The 19,644-nt window shown below is 46.1% G+C and overlaps 1 protein-coding gene across 2 annotated transcripts in view; it reads left to right on the top strand.

Moving 5' to 3' along the window:
- Positions 1-19,644, top strand: part of LOC126259395 (rho GTPase-activating protein 1-like) — a 98,332-nt gene that overhangs the window by 37,311 nt on the left and 41,377 nt on the right. The gene's annotated exons all lie outside the window — the stretch shown is intronic.

The following is a 19,644-nucleotide window of genomic DNA, read 5'->3' as shown; positions in this document are numbered from 1 at the left end:
TCCATCAGGGCTACGTTCCATACAAATGATTTTGGAAAAAACTTCCCAAGACTTAAGTCTGTGTTTGATGTTAACAAATTTCTCTTCTTCAGAAAAGCTTTTCTTGCTATTGCCAAATCACAATTTATATCCCCTTTACTGTGGCCAGCATCAGGTGTTTTGCTGTCCAAATAACAAAAGTCATCTACTACTTCAGGTATCTCGTTTACTAATCTAATTCCCTCAGCTTCACCAGATTTAATTAATTTGCATTCCATTATTCTTGTTTTTTACGTTTATCTTATATCCTTCTTCTGAGCACTGTCCATTCTGTTCAACTGCTCTTCCAAGTCCTTTGCTGTCTTTTACAGAATTACAATGTCATCGGCAAACCTCAAAGTTTTTATTTCTGCTCCCTGAACTTTAATTCCTACTCCAAATTTTTCTTTTGTTTCCCTTACTGCTTGCTCAGTATACAGATTGCATAACATCGAGGATTGGCTACAACCCTGTCTCTTGCCCTTCTCAATCATTGCTTCATTTTCATGCCCCTCGACTCCCATAAGTGCCGTCTGCTGGCTGTACAAGTTGTAAATAGCTTTTCACTCCCTGTATTTTTTCCACTACCTTCAAAATTTCAAGGAGCGTATTCTAGCCAACATTGTCAAAATCTTTCCCTAAGTCTACAAATGATACATAAATGTAAGTTTGCCTTTCCTTAACCTATCTTCAAAGATAAAGCATAGTGTCAGTTTTGCCGTGTGTGTTCCTACATTTGACTGGAATCCAAACTGATCTTCCCTGAGGCCGACTCCTACCAGTTTCTCCATTATTCTGGTATTTTGCAGCCAAGGCTTATTATACTGATAGTTTGATAATGTTCATGTCTGTCAGCACTTGCTTTCTTTGGCCTTGGAATAATTACTTTCCTTTTAAAGTCTGAGGGCATTTCACCTTTCTCATACATCTTGCATATCAGATGGAAGAGTTTTGTCATGGTTGGCTCTTCCAAGGCAGTCAGTAGTTCTGTCAGAATGTCATGTACTCACGGTGCATTGTTTAGACTTAAATGTTTAATTGCTCTGTCAAATTTTTCTTGCAGTGTCAGATCTCTCACCTCAGCTTCACGTACGTTCTCTCCATTTCTATAATATTGACTTAAGTTCATCTTCCTTGTGTAGACCTTCTATATACTCCTTCCTCCTGTTTAGCTGTACCTTCTTTGTTTAGTGCTGGTTTTCCATTTGAGCTCTTGATATTCATGCAGCTGCTTCTCTTTTCTCCACAGGCCTCTTTAATTTTTCTGTAGGTGGTATCTACGTTTCCCCTAGCAGTACATTCTTCTAAATTCTTACAACTTCTTGTCAGTCTCATTTTTCAGATCATTGTATTGCATTTCATCTGCTTCATTTGCTAAATTTTTGAATTTTTTGCTTTCATCAATTACATTCAGTATCTCCTGTATTACTCTAGGCCTTGTCTTTTGTCCTATTTGATCCTCTGCTGCCTTCACTATTTCATCTCTCAGTCCTAGCCTTTCATCTTCTACTGTATTCCTTTCCCCTTTGCGAGTCAATCATTGCCTAATGCTCCCTCTGAGACTCTAGATGCTCTCTGGTTCTTGCAAACTATCCAGGTCTCATCTCTTTAATTTCCTACCTTTGCGAGTCAATCATTGCCTAATGCTCCCTCTGAGACTCTAGATGCTCTCTGGTTCTTGCAAACTATCCAGGTCTCATCTCTTTAATTTCCTACCTTTTTACAATTTATTTATTTTTAATGTACATTTCATAACGAATAAACTGTGGTCAGAGCCCAAAATTTCCCCAGGAAATGTCTTGCAATTTAAAACCTGTTCCAAAATGTCTGCCTTATCATTATATAATCAATCTGAAACCTTCTGATGTCTCCAGGTCTCTTCCTGGCACTTAACAGCAGAACTGGTCTGTAGACTGAATGCTTGACAGTATTGGACATTTGTGTGACTTCTGATGATTGTGGTGGGAACAAACTTCACAAGCATCCCATGGAATATTGGGAGTGGAAATTGGACACCAAACTTTGTTGTGTTGCAACAGTTGTCATTTAACATCAGAAATCCATCCTGTGTGAACAGATCATGTGTCAAAATAATGTGGCATGGTTGCAGATGGGTGAATGTGCCGTACCTTCTACTGTGGAACCCCACAAAAAACGTAAACAGAGGTTTATTTTTTATTTATTGTTTTTGTGTTCTGTAGATCCAGGTAGCGAGTGAACCACAAAGATACAGAACATGTCAAATTACACGGAGTTGAATTATAACTTACATGATAATAACAATATAACAGAAATGAAATATCGATTTGGGAACATATACTAAATTAATCAAAAATAGTGTTTCACTCTGGGAGGATGAGAAAAATATACAGGCAGCAAAGATGCAATTTGTGGTACAAACATTGTAGGTTACACTGTTCTTGAGTGCAGCAACACAATCACTTTTAAAATAGTATTCCTGACAAAATTAATCAAAACTAGTTCCAAAACAATTGTAAAATTAGTAGTGACATAAAAGATGAAAAATATGACACAGGCATTGTATTTTACACTGGTTGTTAAGTAGTGCAGCACAGCCATGTTTAGATTAGATATCCTGACATAAAATTAGTCATATTTAGTTCTAAAATAATTGTAAGTTTAGTAGTGATATTGATGATTTTGATTTTGTTCAAAAATTCATTAACTGTATAAAAAGTTTGTTTTAGGTACTCTTTGAGGGTTTGTTTGAATTTGGGCATTGGTTATGAAGACATTTAATGTGATGGAGGTGCATCAAACAGTTTAATGCTGGAGTAATAAACACCTTTTTGAACTAGATTAAGACTTTTCAGTTCAATGTGCAGACTGTTCTTGGTTCTTGTGTTGTAGTCATGATATGTGCTGTTGTCTTTGTAAAGAGAAAAGCTATTGCAGATAAAATTCAACAAGGAAAAAATATGCTATATGGTGGTAAGGACCATCATCCTTCGAAACAGGCACCTGGAAGAATGCCTATAGTGGACACCATTCACTTCCCACCCCCCCCCCACCCCCCCCACCCCCCCTCCCCCACCCCCCCTATGCAGTTAAGATTCTTTTTGCAAGAGGTTGATTTGCCCAGAATGTAATCGCATACGACATTAATGAATGAAAGTAGCCAAAATAGGGAGCCTTAAAGAAATCTGCTTCAGCCGTTTATGTAATAATCTGTAGTGCAAATGCTGCTAAGTGATGCAAAAAGAGAGAGCCAGAGTTGTAACTAAAATGTATGTTTATTTAGTCAGTGACCAGTTTTGGGCTTCACCCACGCTGAAACAAACCAATGTTTGCCAAGTAAAATGTCCATAAAAAATAGCAGTAAATAAAGTGGGTACGTATGTGAATGGTCCTAGCTTGGTTTGAGAATGGGTGTAGACTGAAACGGTTCAATGACTAAATCAACATCCATTTTAGTTGCATCTCTGGCGGTCTCTTTTTTCGTCACACTCTGAAAAGAGTTGCACGCTGGAGCTATGCTAAGTCTTTTTGCTGTCTGTATAAGCACCAAGAAATTTTGCATCCTCAACTTTCTATATTGATCAATCTCTGCACATGGCTGTCAATTTCTTCAAGATTTCCTTGTGGTGTACAGAACCTCATATAAGGGGTGTTATGGTGTATTGAGTGAGAGATCGCATGAAGAAAACTAGTTGAATATTTCAGGGAAAACTTTTTTCACAGTTTGTTCAAGACTGTTTTCTAACAATTTCATCAATCATCCGCACAAATGGTAAATTCACTCTTCGTATTGGAGCAAATTGGGAGATCATTATGAAAATAAGAAATACAAATGGTCATAAAATAGAACCTTGTGGAGTACAACAACTTAAGGTGCCTCATTCGGTGACACATGTACCTTGTATAAGAATTTGGTGACTTACTTAATCGAAGGCTTTGAAGAGATCACTAAAAATACCTCCTGTGTTTTTTGTAAATAGGTTCCAACTTCCAAAACTTGATTGTTGAAAGAGAATATTGCTTTTGAAAGAGAATAGTGCTTGTTTGGTAGAAAGACCAGCACAAAACACAGACTGGCTTTTGTTGAGGATATTGTGGAAAGTTAGATAAGCGACAGTCATTCTGTCTGTGCACGAGTTCTTTAAAAAAAAATTGAAAAATAGTTAAAAGGGAGATTTGACAATAGTTTGTGACATTACTTTTATCACATTTTTTAAAGAGAGGTATCACTACAGCCAGTATCTCTACAGTCTGTTCAGTTCTGTTGCACTAGCACCAAGCCTCTAAGAGCTATTGGTTTGCCCACCCATTTGAATGCAAAGTTCTTGACAACTTTATTACAACCGTGTGTGGGCCAATGGGATTCGTGTATCAAGAATTCGGCACATTTCATTAGTAAATGTAACAGCATAGTGATCCAGCTGGAGGAAATATAAGTTAGTTTTGATGTGGTATTGCCATTCTCTATGGTTCTGCTCAATGAAGTGTTGCAGCAGCTGAGTCGAATTTTTCATCTCAGTATTGCAGAACTGTTTAAATATTGCCTCACAACCATGTATTTCAAATGAAACGAGTTCTCTGAGCAGATGGATGATTTTGCTATGGGGAGCCTCTTAAAGTCAGCTATAGTGAGTTTCTTTATGGAACAATTCAAGGAGCAGGTATTGGAAACTGCGAGAAAGGAATGGAATATTTGGTTCTGGTTTGTGGATGATACGTGTGTTTTGTGGCGGCATGACAGGAGAGGAACTAGGTTGTTTCTAGAAACTTCTCAATGGGATAAGCCCAATGATTCTGTTTACTATGGAGGAGGAGGCAAGTGAAAGACAAAATTTTCTTGATGTGCTAGTTTTCAAGAGAGAAGATGGTAGCTTAGGCCACATGGTTTACTGAAACTCATAAGTCCACACCATTACCTACACTGGGATTCGAACCATCACCCACAACAAAAGCGAGGCATATTAAGAATGTTGGCAGAAAAGCAAAGAATGTCTGTGAACTAGAGCTGCTTCACGCAGAATTAAAACATCTAGCCATTGCATTGGTCAAGAACAGTTATTCGTTCACTGAGGTAAAAAGAATGTTAAGAACACCACATAGATATCATAGCAATGCTCAAGCACTGGTGAAATCGAAAGTTTTCCTGCATTTCATTAAGCACTTTACTGACTGTACAGGAAAAATGTGAAAAAAGCGAAACGTCATAGTAATCTACGTACCCACCCAGAAGTTACAAGATCGCCTAAAATTGGCCAAGAATGCTCAACCACCTCTGGAAAAAAGTAGGAATTTATAGGATTCTATGTAGTTGTGGCAAGGTGTATGTCGATATTACACAAGAATTGTTAAAAAAACAATAGAAAAGCACAAGGGCAATTGACAGACTAGCTGTTGTGTAACATGGTTTGCAGCCAAGTGGCCACCACATTTATTTTGATAGGGATCAAGTCTTGTCAGCCACAAGCAGATACCATGAAAGACTATACAGAGAGGCCACAGAGGTTGTAAAACACCACAGGAGTTTAGATAGGAAGGAGGGCGGCATGAAATTGAATGACGTCTGGACTCCGGTGCCGAAGAAGATGTGTACTAGTTTTCCACCATGGGGTGATAGCACCAATAGATAACAGCATTTGACGATGGCCAGTTATGCTCGGATATTCAAAATTTGACATCACGCCACTTCGCAAAGTGGAATTTTGTTGCAGTCAGTAGCGAGCCAAGGTGTGAATCGGACATGTAAAGAAGCTGTCATCCCACTTGAAAATGTCCTCCGCAGATGGGAACAAAATGTTGAATTTTAATGTGAAATCCATTCAACGATGGCATAATAGCTCAAAACATTTTATTAATTGTGACAGTTCTATTAACAGAGAAAATAGCATGGCCATTGCTTTTCTATTTAAGTGTAGCCTGTGGCTTGTGTGATGGTCACGGTTCATTGTATTTAAGTCTAGTAATTCACATAGTGAAATTTGTTATGCAGTTTATTTAGCTCAGAGTTGTAGTATTGAATTTCTTTAATTGCACATGATCAATATGGCAAATTGGTGATGACGCTCATGTGAAATGGTTTTGACAATATGTTTCAAAAACCTCACAGGGCTGCGTGCTACCATTTTTATACATGTTGTAGCCACTGTTTAAATCACAATGTGATTGTCTTTTTTTTAATTGGCTTTTCTCTGTTGCAATATTCTCTACCACTGCATTTAAAGCAGCACCAGGTTTAATCTTTGTGAAAAGCTAATACTTTAATGTGTATTTTCACAAAAGAGAGTGGATAGGCCTTTTCCATGACTGTTGGCATACAGAAGGAGCCCTCTGGTGCATCTTTATGTTGGAAAGTTCTTTTTTGACTCTTGTTACAGCAGTTTTGTTATTGTGTTTTGATTTGCCTATTTTTGTTCTGTCACCACAATCAGCGTCTACAGCTGAAAATATATTTGCTAGCTGTGTCACCGGGACTGTAAATGTACTTACATGCAGTGCTTGTTTGATTATATATAAAAAAAAAAAAAAAAAAAAAAAATTTGGCTCTCGCCACGTTTTCTGCACAGAACAACTGTTAACAATATTGTTTCGGAGTAGGCGATTAATCTGATACAGTGCATTATATTTCACTTCATGCTCTTTTGCTATTTTGTATTGACTGTCACTAAATTCTCTGTTAGCACAGTTATTTTTTCTTTTATTTTTTAATGTGTTTGTTACTTTGTTTTTCACAGCAGTGAGCTAGAACTCATTGCGTGTCCAGTCGTTTTCGTCTTTTATATACTTCAAATTCACTTCTACACATTTGTCATGATAACAGTACATGCAGTCAACACACAGGATATCTCTTTTCACCTTTTTGTGCAGATTTTACAAATATTACTATCTCTTTTTTTAAAGCTGAGACAGCTTTACATGGAAAAATTCCACTCTGCATTGTCTTGTCACTTGTCATTTAGTAAAGTTAAACCAAGGAAACTGAATTTTATGTAATTGCTGATTTTTGGCTTCAACTCTCCATCTACATCTATACTCTGGAAACAACTGCGAAGTGCATGACAGAAGGTACACCCCATTCTGTGTGCGCACGGAGTGCAGGAAGAATGGTTGTTAAATGCCTCTGTGCATGCTGTAATTAATCTAATCTTGTCCTCACAATCCCTATGTGAGCATTATGTGGGGGGTGGTTGTATATTCCTAGTATTATCATTTAAAGTTGCTTCTTGAAACTTTGTGAGTAGATTTTCTCAGAATTGTTTATAACGTCTACCTTTAAGAGTCTTCTATTTCAGTTTCTTCAGCATTTCTGTGACACTCTCCCACTGGTGAAACAAACCTGTGATCATTTGTCATTCGTGCTACCCTAGTCTATATATGTTTGTTCAGTGTCCCCTGGGTGTCCTATTTGGTATGGGTCCCACAAAATTGGACAATATTCTAGAATGTGCCACGCGAGTTATTTGTAAGCAATTTCCTTTGTAGACTGATTGCATTTCCCCAGTGTTCTACCATTCGAAGTCTACCACCTTCTTTATCCATGAGTGAGCCTATGTAATCATTGCATTTCAAATGGCGATTCCAACTGATACTCATTCATATTATGACCAGAGGATACTACATTTTTTGTTTTGTGAAGTGCACAATTTTATATTTCTGAACGTTTAAAGCAAATTGCCAATCTTTGCAACACTGAAATCTTAGGTCTGATTCAATATTTATGCAGCTTCTTTCAACTGTACTTCATTACAGATCATCAGCAAAAAGTCTGAGGTTACTATTAATATTGTCAGCAAGGTCATTCATATATAACACACTTCCCTGGGGCATACCCAAAGTTACTTCTATTTACAAATTTCACTTGATACCACATATGATCGTACTTTTGAAAATAAACATAGATGTGGTACTCAGTCAAAAGCTTTTCGGAAATCAGGAAATACTGCATCTACCTGACCGCTTTGATCCATAGCTTTCAGTACATCTTATGAGAGAAGTGTTTTCCCTCTCACCGTTAGGGCACCAGCATGGTAGCCAGTTATATACCCATATACCCATCCAGTGGAGTCCCTTGACAATAGATGGTCACACTTCTGGTACCTGGGCTGTCACCTCTTCATGTGAGCCTAGGAGTGGTTGTTCATCTTTTTAGGGCATGGGAACTCCCTGCAGTGACTGCCATGCCATGCAGCCCTTGCTGTGGCTGGGTGGCGCCCCTGGGGTAAGCCACTGATTGGAGTCGGTAGAACCAGGGTGGTCGCTCTGCATGTGAAACGTGCTCCACACTACTTGCTGCTCGACTGTGGCCGTCTCATCAGAAAGGCACCATTCTCTTTCTATTCCTACTCATGCTTCCTCAGTATTCCACTTCCTGGCCACCCTCTGGGAGGAGGACCAGGCCCATTGGCTTGGTGCGAAACCCGTTTCCCATTACTTGGTTTGTTCCAAGACAGATGGGGAGATTTTTGCCCACCAAACCACTCTTTTTCTTCAAACACACAGAAGATAAGCTTGGTGAAGCAAACTCACTCAGTAAGATGCGGTCTGGTTGCCTATTGATTAACACATCTTCTGACAGTCAGTTGGCCTCTCTTTATGCTTGTGAGCGCTTAGGAGGTATTCCATTAAGCATCACTCCTTATCAGTCTGCTAATATGACCCAGGGCATTTCCTTCCATAGGGACCTCTCAATTCAGTGTGATTAGGAACTAATGACTAATCTGGCATGGCACAGTGTTCATTTCATTTGGTGGGTCCAGAGAGTTCCTAAGGAAAATCATGTCGACACCATTGCTTTCATTCTGGATTTCGAGGGGATATACTCGTGGAAAAAGTCACAGTTATAGTTTACTGTCATGATGTGAAGCCCAGTATCCCACCTCCCATGTGCTGCTTTTGGTGTCTCTGTTTTGGTCACATGTCTTCACGATGTGATGCACATTCATGATGTGATGCACATTCTGTTTGTGGCAACTGTGGCTGCTTTCTCCATGCAGGGAAGTCCTTGCACCACACCTCCCAAGTACATGAACTGTTCCCCCTGCGGGTTCGGGGGTTAGAATAGGCCCGCGGTATTCCTGCCTGTCGTAAGAGGCGACTAAAAGGAGTCTCAAATGTTTCGGCCTTATGTGATGGTCCCCTCTTGGGTTTGACCTCCATCTTTCTAAATTATTCCGAAGAGCGAGCCAATTGGGGAAGGGCGCCTTACATGGTGCACTGTATCCGTCGTGCATTGAGACCTTTAGCCGGCTTTTTCGTTGTTGCAATGGTGTCCCGCTCGTTTTCCATCTCTTGGGCGAGGATACGTCCCTGGGTGCGATTACCACGCTGCACTCTGCCATGTTGCTTTTAACTGCGACGACAACCTTGGACATTTTTGCACCTAAGATCCAGCACGGTAGCCAGTCCGTTGTGGTGGGGCCGCCATGTACCCTGTTGGTTGTAGCCCCCTGACAACACAGGGATCGTTCTACTGATGCCTGCGCCGTTAACTCCCCACACATGCCAAGGAGTAGATGCCCATCTCCCTGGGGCATCAGGACTCCCGGCAATGGCCATCCTGCCAGGTGGCTATTGCTGCAGCTGGGTGGTGCCCGTGGGGAGGGCCCTTGGTGAGAGTAGGTGGCATCAGGGCGGATGACCCGTAATGAAGCGTGGTACATCATCTCTCGCTGGCGGCCAGCCACCAGCAGTCTCTAAGCGTTTGAGGGCTCATTTTAAAGCTAACGTTTATGACCCCAAATCGTTCCCATCCCTGGCCACACCATGGGAGGAACGAAAGGCAATGAATGACAGTGACGTGTATTTGCCCAGGTATCTCGTCTGTACCAGAGCTGATGGTGACTCGTTTCTATCTGTGAAGTCTCAGTTCTTTGTAGAGCATTTAGAGGACAAGTTTGGGGAGGTGGAGGGCTTGTCCAAAATGCACTCTGGGTCAGTTTTGATAAAAACGGCATCCTCTGCCCAGTCACACAGGTTACTTGCTTGTGACAAGTTGGGGGATGTTAACGTTACCATCACCGCACATAAGAGTTTAAATATGGTCCAGAGTATTATTTTCCATCGGGACCTACTTTTGCATTCTGATGACGAGCTGCGCGCCAGTTTAGAGCGCCGAGATGTACATTTCGTCCGGCGCGTTCATCGGGGTCCGAGGGACAATCAGGTAGCTACCGGTGCCTTCATCTTGGCCTTCGAAGGTGATACATTACCAGAGAAGGTCAAGGTGATGGTCTTCCGATGTGACGTCAAACCCTATATCCCTCCCCCGATGCGGTGCTTTAAGTGCTGGAAGTTCGGTCACATGTCCGCTCGCTGTACTTATAGCCTCACATGTCGAGATTGTGGACGCCCATCTCATCCCGATACTCCATGTGCTCCGCCTCCAGTCTGTGTCAACTGTGGAGAGCCTCACTCCCCTTGCTCGCCGGACTGCAGTATCTTACAGAAAGAACACAAAATCATGGAATATAAGACCCTGGACCGACTGACTTACACTGAGGCTAAGTGGAAATTTGAACGGCTACATCCCGTGCGCATGATGTCATCTTATGCCTCCACTGTCACTCCTGCTCCAGCTCCTTCAGCTGCAAGACATACAGTCAGCTCTCAGAGTCAGAGGACCTCACCTGCCCCCTTGACGATGGGGGACCCTTCTCTCGCTGTTGCTCCCACACCACCTACCTCGGGAGCAGCACCCATTAAACCACTGGGGACACCAGTCCCCACTTCTAAGCCGGAGAAGCGTAAGTCTTCTTCGGCTTCTCTCGCTCGGAAGGGATCCCTTGGGTCACTCCCTTCCCAGGTTCCTACCAGCGGCACAGCAGACACCAACCAGTGGCTGAAGAAGCCACAAGTCGCTGGTCGACGGGCTTCGCGATCCTCTTCAGTCCCGGAGACTGACTCCAATAAGCCCTCTCAACAACGGCAACCAAAGGAACAGCGAGAGAAAACGACTTTGAAGACCCGTAAGACCAAGACACTTGCGGTGGCACCTACTCCACCGCTACCTAAAAGCTCTGCGTCTGAGGATGAGGTGGAGATCCTTGCGTCCGCTGAGGACCTCGATCTCGCCGGTCCCTCAGACGCAATGGATAGCACTTGCACGGGTGCTCCATCGGAGGCAGCAGGTGACCCAGCGGCGTAATCTGCCTTCCCAGTCCCGTCACGCCTTTCTCCGCCATGGACAATACCATCCTCCAGTGGAACTGCAGCGGTTTCTTCCACCATCTAGCTGAGCTCCGCGAACTTATCAGCCTTCACCCTTTCTTCTGCATTGCTCTTCAGGAAACTTGGTTTCCAGCAATGCGAACCCCCGCCCTCCGTGGCTATCGGGGTTATTATAAGAACCGGGCAGCATATGAAACGGTGTCTGGTGGCGTCTGCCTCTATGTCCTTCACACTCTGCACAGCGAGTCTGTACCTCTCCAAACACCTTTAGAGGCTGTCGCTGTTCGGGTGTGGACGCCACAGCCTGTTACCGTCTGCAGTCTTTACCTTCCACCGGATGGTGATGTCTCGCAGAATGTCCTGGCTGCGCTGATAGCCCAATTGCCGCCTCCTTTCTTGCTATTGGGCAACTTCAACGCCCATAACCCTCTGTGGGGTGGGTCAGTGGCAACAGGTCGAGGCGCCACCGTTGAGCATTTATTGTCGTAGCTCGATCTCTCGATTTTAAATGATGGTGCCTTCTCACACTTCAGTGTGGCGCATGGCACATACTCCGCCATTGACCTTTCAATCTGTAGCCCTAGCCTCTTACCGTCTGTCCAGTGGAGTGTGCATGACGACCTGTGTGGTAGTGACCACTTTCCGATCTTTCTGTCACTATCACAGCGTCACTCTTCTGGGCGCCCTAGCAGATGGGCTATGAATAAGGCTGACTGGGACTTGTTCTCCTCCACTGCCGCTATTGAGCCTCTCTCTAATGATGACATTGATGCGGTGGTTCAATCGGTCACCACCGGCATCGTTACTGCCGCCGAATCTGCCATTCCCCATTCCTCTGGGTCCCCTCGGTGGCGGACTGTGCCTTGGTGGTCGCCTGAGATCGCTGCAGCGATTAAAGATCGCCGGCGGGCACTACAGCATCACAAGCGACATCCCTGCATTGAACACCTCATCACCTTCAAATGGCTGAGTGCGCGGGCCCACCGCCTTATCCGCCAAAGCAAGCAGGAGTGCTGCGAGCGGTATGTGTCCACCATTGGCCTCCATGTCTCTCCATCGCAGGTCTGGGCCAAGATCCGACGCCTCTATGGCTATCGGACCCCTGTTAGTGTCCCTGCGCTCTCACTGAATGGAGCAGTTTGTACAGACTCCGACGAAATTGCCAACAGCTTGGCAGAGCATTTTGCTCTTAGTTCCGCTTCTTCCAATTACCCACTGGCCTTCCGCTCCATTAAAGAGCGGATGGAACGTCGGAGCCTTTCGTTTCGCACCCACCACCCAGAATCTTACAATGCTCCATTCAGTGAGTGGGAATTTCGCAGTGCCCTAGCCGCTTGCCCTGATACTGCTCCTGGGCCAGATGGCATCCACTGTCAGGTGCTGAAACACCTTTCAGTGGACTGCCAGCGGCGCCTCCTCGATCTTTACAACCGTCTTTGGGTCGAGGGGGAGTTTCCGTCGCAATGGCGGGAAAGCATTGTCATCCCCGTTTTGAAACCTGGAAAGAGCCCTCTGGAGGTGGACAGCTACCGTCCCATTAGCCTCACCAACGTTCTTTGCAAGTTGCTTGAATGGATGGTGAACCGGCGCTTGAATTGGATACTGGAGTCTCGGGGCCTTCTGGCTCCGTCTCAGGGTGGGTTCCGTAAAGGCCGCTCCGCCACCGACAATCTGGTGAGCCTGGAGTCGGCCATCCATACTGCCTTTGCGCGCCGTCAGCACCTGGTCGCTGTCTTTTTCGACATTGGGAAGGCGTACGATACGGCATGGCGTCATCACATCCTTTCTACGCTTCATGGATGGGGTCTTCGGGGTCCTCTGGCGCTTTTTATCCGCAATTTTCTGTCGTATCGTACCTTCCGCGTGCAAGTCGCGGCCTCATATAGTTCCTCCCACGTCCAGGAGAACGGTGTGCCACAGGGTTCTGTTTTAAGTGTCTGCCTGTTTTTAATAGCCATTAACGGGCTCGCTGCGGCCGTGGGCAATTCTGTCTCCGCTTTCCTGTATGCTGACAACTTCTGCATTTACTATAGCTCTATTGGCATTGCAGCTGCTGAACGTCAGCTACAGGGCGCAATCCGCAAGGCGCAGTCTTGGGCTGTAGTGCCTGGTTTTCAGTTTTCGGCTGCCAAGACCCGCATTATGCATTTCTGCCGGCGCTGAACGGTCCATCCTGCGCCGCGCCTTTATCTTGACGGCAAACGTCTTGCTGTGGTGGTGACCAACAGGTTTTTGGGTGTACTTTTTGATGCCCGGTTGACTTGGCTGCCTCATATTCGGCAGCTTAAACAGGCGTGTTGGCGGCATCTCAATGCTCTGCGATGCTTGAGCCACACCAGCTGGGGTGCCGGCCGATCTACCTTGTTACGGCTCTACCAGGCGTTAATCCAGTCCCGTCTGGATTATGGGAGCCTGGCTTATGGCTCCGCTTCCCCATCTGCGTTGCGGGTACTGGACCCAATACTACAAAGCGGAATACGACTTGCCACTGATGCCTTCCGCACCAGCCCTGTGGATAGCGTACTAGTGGAGGCAGGTGTCCCTCCCCTGCGGTTACGGCGCCAACGTTTGCTGGCCGCTTATGCTGCCCATGTTTTTAGCTTGCCCGGGCATCCAAACTATCATCTCCTGTTCCCGCAATCGGTCGTCCATCTGCCAGAACGTCGGCCCCTGTCTGGTTGTACGATCGCGGTCCGCGTCAAAGAGCTTCTCTCCGGGCTTAGGGTTTTCACTGTTCCACCTCCTTTCCAGGCCACTTCGCGTATTCCCCCATGGTGTGTTCCTCGCCCTTGCCTTCAGCTCCACTTGGCACTGGACCCGAAGGACTCCGTCCCTCCAGAGGCCTTCCGCCGCCGCTTTTATTCCATCCTGGCCACGTATCAGGGCTCTGGCATGGTTTACACTGACGGTTCGATGGTTGCTGGTCGTGTCGGGTATGCGCTAACTCTAGGGGACCATTCCGAACAACGTTCCTTGCAGGATGGCTGCTGCGTTTACACTGCTGAGCTGGTTGCCATCTTTCGTGCCCTAGAGTATATCCGCTCCTGCTCAGGTGCATCCTTCGTTATCTGTAGCGATTCCCTGAGCGGTTTACGAGCTCTCGACCAGTGTTTCCCTCGTTCTCGTCTGGTGATGGCTATCCATGAGTCCCTGCATACTCTTGCCCGTTGCGGCCGCTCTGTGGTCTTTGTGTGGACCCCCGGTCATGTCGGTATCCCGGGCAATGTGTTGACCGCCTGGCCAAACAGGCCACCAGTGAACCCACTCTAGACATTGGCCTTGCGGAGACTGATTTGAAGGCAGTCTTATGCCGCAAAGTTATCTTGCTCTGGGACGCTGAATGGCGCGGTCTGACCACCCGTAACAAACTCCGTGCCGTCAAGGAGACGACGACTGTGTGGCACTCCTCCTTGCGCGTCTCTCGCAAGGAGTCTGTCGTCCTATGCCGACTGCGCATTGGGCACACACGGATGACCCACGGCCACTTATTGCGCCGTGAGGACCCACCTCTATGTTGCTGCGGCTCCATTTTATCTGTGGTCCACATTTTCTTGGAGTGTCGCTTTTAGCTGTGCTCAGGCAGATGCTCGCACTGCCTGACACGCTCCCTGCCCTTTTAACTGATGACCCTGCTATGGCTGGCTTAGTTTTACGTTTTATTCAGGCAGGGGTTTTTTATCATTTAATCTGAGTGTTTCTGTTTTTTAGTGTTGATTCTGGCTTTTGGCCTCCGATTTTAAACTGGGTTTTTAATGTGTTCTCGGTGGTTGGCTTTTCCTTTTTTTTTCTCTATGGTCTGATCCCTGTCGGCGTATTTCTTGTCCCGTGTCGTCTGACGTCTTTTCTGCTGTTCGTTTTTGTTCTCTTTGGGTGGTTTTAATTTTTTGGACAAAGGGACCGATGACCGTTGCAGTCTGGTCCCTTTAATCCCACAAACCAACCAACCAACATGAACTGTTCCAGCTCACATCCTCATTGCTCACCAGATTGCCCAATGTATAAAAAGGAAAGGAAGATTCAGTAGTTCACAACTCTTGACCAACTATCCTCCCGCGGGCAGTTCCCGTTCCCTCCCCTCACGGACCACTCATTCTCGTCAGCAAGAGGATAGGGCTCCCTCGAGGGGACCCCCTTCTCAGAGTCTCCAGAACAGGAAGCCTGTTACTTCAAGTTGGACATGGGACCCACGCTCTGAGGGCTTCAAGGCCACTTGTTCTCACTCAGATCATCGAGCAAGGTGGCGCATTGGTTAGCCCACTGGACTCGCATTCGGGAAGACAATGGTTCAATCCTATGTCTGGCCATCCTGATTTAGGTTATCCGCCATTTCCCTAAATCAGTTCAGGCAAATGCCAGGATGGTTCCTTTGAAAGTGCATGGCCAACTTCCTTCCCCATCCTTCCCTAATCCAATGGGGCCGATGAGCTCGCTGTTTGGTCTCCACCCCCAAATCAAGCCAACTCTCTCACTCAGATCCAGATACTGCTGCAACTTGCTCTCTTTCTGAGCACACTTTCTTTCACTTTGCATAGGAGGAGGAGGAGGAGGAGGAGAATTGTAAGTTGCGGGACAAGGTCCTGCCCCCCTCCCGCCCTGTGACATCCCACGGGGTGTCAGCCAATCATCTCTCAATCAGGGTCCAATCTTACATTCCTTACTGATGATGGACATTGACTTGGCACAATGAATGATTGTAGCCATTTGATGTCTATCCAGGCTCTTGTATTACTCTCGTTCAGTGGAACTATAATGGTTATTGTTGTTGCCTTCCGGAATTGCATTCTCTTCTTACTCTCTACATAGTAGCTTGCGTTGTATTGCAAGAATCTCATTTTGTGGTTACTCATTCGCCGACTCTTCGTGGTCTTCAGGTAGAACATGGTCAGTTATTTTGTGAGTTTCCATTGGTGTCTGTACATTGGTCCACTTGCACATTGTTCATTTCGTTCCTCTTGAAACTACATTAGAAGTGGTGGCTGTTCGGTTCCATTTAGAGTCTGCGGTAGAAATATTCAATCTTTATTTCACACTCCCACACAAGACCGGCCTCCTACACTTCCTGCTCTTTTTACCCTCCTTCGGCAGCTCCCTCTTCCCTTCCTTCTTCTTGGAGGTTTTAATGCCCTTAACCCTCTGTGGGGTTGTACTGCAACCACTGACCCCAGCCGGATTGTTTACACACTGGTGTGTGGCACACGGTACTTTCTTGGTCATTATCTCGCCATTTGTAGCTCAGGATTCCTCCCTTCTGTTCAATGGGGAGTTCATGATGATTTATGCTTCAGTGATCATTTTCCAAATGCAAATGTCTTATCTTTTATTCAGCATCATTCATCTTGGCGCCCTTCCAGATGGGCCTTTACTAATGCGGATTGGAATGCCTTTTCCTTGACTGCCATCCCAATCATTCCACCACAGAATGGCATTGATTTATCTGTAAAGAGTTTGACTGACACTATCATTTCAGCAGCTGCTTCAGTGGTTATCTCTTCCTCAGGACCTCCCCAGCAGGAGACAGTTCCTTGGTGAACCTCCGAAATTGCTGCGGCTATTAAAGACCACCGTCATGCACTCCAATTCTACAAATCGCTGCCATCTCTTGACCACCTCTTTGCCTTCAAACAGCTTTGTGCCCAGCCCCGTTGTCTAATTGATTTGTTCGGAATGATGTGTCTCTGACATAGGGCTGCATGATCCCTCTTCACAGGCATGGACAAAGATCAGGTGCATTTTTGGCTGCAGTCCTCGTATAGATGTCTCAGGAATTCCCCTGAATGATGTTATACTTAACAGCATGGACTACATCACTGAGCTTTTTGCTCAGGCCTTAGCGTCTGTCCCCAATTCTCCGTCGTTCCATCTTCTAGAACACCGTCTGGAATGACTCCCTTTATCTTTTGTTCCTCAGCCCCTGTAGACTTATAACGCTCCTGTTTAGCAAGTGGGCATTCGCCAGCACCCATGCTCTCTGCTCGAACATGGCTACTAGACCAGACCGCCCTGTACAACCAAATGCTTCAACATTTATTGGTGGCTAGCAAATGTCATGTACTTGCCCTTTTCAACCATCTCGGACCCCCCCCCCCCCCCCCTTCTCTGCGGGTCCAGTGGTTAGAATAGGCCCGAGGTATTCCTGCCTGTCGTACGAGGTGACTAAAAGGAGTTTCATACATTTCGGCCTGTATGTAATGGTCCCCTGTAGGGTTTGACCTCCATTCTTCAAAATTTTCCCAAATAGTTATCCTATTGGGTGAAGGGTACCTTACAAGGTGCATCGTGTTCATTGTGCATTGAGATCTTTAGCCCACTTTCTCGTTGTCTCATTGCAGTCGTGCCCATTCTCCAATTCTCCATCTCTAGGACAAGGACACCTTCCTGGGTGCGTCTTCCACCACGCACTATGCAGTGGCCATTTCTGCGTCGACAATGACCATGGACTTCTTTGCACCTGATATCCAGCACGGTAGCCATCCGTTGTGATGGGGCCGCCATGTACCCTGTTGGTTATAGCCCCCTGACCACACAGGGATCGCTCTGTTGATGCCTGCGCTGTTAACTCCCCACGTATGCCAAGGGGTAGGTGCCCATCCCCATGGGGCATTGGGACTCCCAGCAATGGCCATCCTGCCAGGTGGCCTTTGCTGCAGCTGGGTGGCGCCCGTGGGGAGAGTCCCTGGTCGGAGTAGGTGGCATCAGGGCGGATGACATGCGATGAAACATAGTCCATCATCTCTTGCTGGTGGTAAAACACTAGCAGTCTCCAAGCGATCACGAGCTCAATTCAACACACAGAAGTATGACCCCAAATCGTTACCTTCCTGGCCACACCATGGGAGGAACGTCAGGCTAAGGATGGCAACAGGTCTTATTCGTCCCGGTACCTTCAAGAGCTGATGGGGAATCTTTCATTATGATGAAGCCTTAGTTTTTTGTTGTGCATTTAGATGACAAGTTCGGGGAGGTGGAGGGCTTGTCCAAAATGAGATCTGGGTCAGTCTTGATCAAAACAGCATCCTCTACCCAGTCACGGGAGTTACTCACTTGTGACAAGCTGGGGGATATTTCTGTAACCATCACACCCCATAAGAGCTGAAATACAGCCAGGGTATCATATTTCACAGAGACCTTCTTTTGCAGTCCGACGATGAGCTGCGCGCCTATTTAGAGGGGCGAGATGTACATTTCGTCCAGCGTGACCACTGGGGTCCAAAGGATAATCAGGTTGCCATCGGTGCCTTCATCTTGGCCTTTGAGGGTGATACATTGCCTGAGAAGGTCAAGGTTATGTTCTGCCGGTGTAAAATCCTATATCCTTCCCCCGATGCAGTGCTTTAAGTGCTGGAAGTTCGGCCGTATGTCTTCCCACTGTCCTTCCAGCGTCACATGCCGAGATTGCGGACGCCCATCACATCCCAATACTCCATGTGCCCTGCCTCCCATCTGTGTCAACTGGGGAGAGCACCATTCGCCTTGCTCACCTGACTGCAGGATTCTCCAAAAAGAAAGGAAAATCACGGAGTATAAGACCCTGGACAGACTGACCTACACTGAGGCTAAGAGAAAATTTGAATGCCTGCTTTCTGTGCGTATGACATTGTCTTACGCTGCCGCTACAACAGTTCTGGCACCATCAGCTCTGCCAACCCAGGTCACCTCTCAGAGCCGGAACACTGCACCTGCCCCCTTGATGATGGTGCGCATTTCCACCCCTGTTGCTCCTGCACCACCTACTTCAGGAGCAACACCCTCTCAACTACCGAGGACGTCTGTCCCCACTTCTAAGTCGGAGAAACGTAAGTCTTCTTCGGCTTCTCTCGCTAGGAAGTGGTCCCTTGGGTCACTCCCTTCCCAGGTTTCTTCTAGTGGGAAAGACAACACCCACCAGTGGCTGAAGAGCCCAAAAGCAGCCGATCGTAGGGCTTCACGCTCATCCTCAGTCCTGGAGACTGAGCCAGTGAAGTCCGCCCAGCCAGGGAAACCCAAGAAGCAGCAACAGAAATCCAAAAAGAAAACCCCCTAAGACCAAGAAAATTGTGGTGGCACCGACACCACTGCTACCTACAAGCTTTGCGGCTGAGGATAGGGTGGAGATTTTGGTGTCCGCTGAGGACCTAGATCTCACCAGACCCTCAGACACAATGTATATAGACTGCTCAGGCAATAAATCGGTGGCAGCAGATGACTCTGAGGTGTAAACTGCCTCATTGAATGTTCCATGCCTTCCCAGTCTCACAATGTCATTCTCCAGTGGAATTGTGGCGCTTTTTCTACCGCCTGGGATGAGCTACGGCAACTGTTAAGCTTTACACCTACTATCTGCAGTGCCTTCCGTGGCTATAAAGGATATTACAGGAACCTTAGCGACTATAATTGAGTGTCAGGAGGAATTTGCGTTTATGTCCTAAACTTGGTCTGTAGTGAACATGTGCCCCTTCAAACCCCTCTTGAAGCTGTGGCTATCGGAACGACGACGACACAGGAAATAAC

This window comes from Schistocerca nitens, chromosome 5, assembly GCF_023898315.1.
Source record: "Schistocerca nitens isolate TAMUIC-IGC-003100 chromosome 5, iqSchNite1.1, whole genome shotgun sequence".
NCBI lineage: Eukaryota > Metazoa > Arthropoda > Insecta > Orthoptera > Acrididae > Schistocerca > Schistocerca nitens.
Note: the sequence above shows the minus strand (reverse complement) of the source record. Positions and strands in the feature narration are given on the sequence as shown.